The 602-nt window shown below is 41.2% G+C and overlaps 1 protein-coding gene across 1 annotated transcript in view; it reads left to right on the top strand.

The window, feature by feature from the left end:
• The window catches only part of LOC116690196 (GDNF family receptor alpha-2), a 71371-nt gene that overhangs the window by 70110 nt on the left and 659 nt on the right, over positions 1-602 (top strand). The window contains exon 8 of the mRNA XM_032517025.1: positions 1-500. This exon is cut by the window's left edge and continues 3714 nt beyond it. The gene's annotated coding sequence lies outside the window, so the exon portion shown is untranslated. The remainder of the gene's footprint in view (positions 501-602) is intronic.

Here is a 602-nt window from a genome sequence, read left to right as displayed (position 1 = left end):
ACATGGCGGGTGTCAACAAAGACAGATGGAATTAGACAGACGAGGAGACGAGAGACTTTCTGAATTTAATTTATCAGGAACTCAGGAAGGAAATGTCCGACAAAGGTTAGGACAAGCTGTGGGACGTCCTCTGGGGTAAATGGAAGGCGCTCAAACAGCGAGACATGTCTCAAAAAAGAGTCTCAATTTGACATACCAATTTGATCGCAAAACAGCATGTGACGTCATTACGAACAGGTTTTTATTTGCTTTAAAGCCGTTGGATGGAAACGCACTTTCACCGGCTTTATTCGCATTCATTTTTTTTACCAAACTTCAGATGATTTGATTGACAAGTGGATGGAAACTTAGCTACAGTTGTTGAACAGTGACACCGTGATTGATGTTTTGGCTCGTTCTTGTTGTTTTGGATGTCAAAAAATATGTCTGCAAAGTACAGACAGTTTCATTTTTAAGGTTTTTTAACCAGTATCATCCCAACAAATTACGCATTTGTAAAGGTATAGGTACTTTATTGTCACATGCACATACATGGAGCGAAATTCATTCTCTGCATTTACCCTCAAGGGAGCAGTGGGCAGCCATTTACAGCGCCCGGGGGA

The sequence above is a fragment of the Etheostoma spectabile genome, chromosome 5 (genome assembly GCF_008692095.1).
Source record: "Etheostoma spectabile isolate EspeVRDwgs_2016 chromosome 5, UIUC_Espe_1.0, whole genome shotgun sequence".
Classification (NCBI taxonomy): Eukaryota; Metazoa; Chordata; class Actinopteri; order Perciformes; family Percidae; genus Etheostoma; species Etheostoma spectabile.
This window is presented reverse-complemented; position numbering and strand designations above follow the sequence as displayed.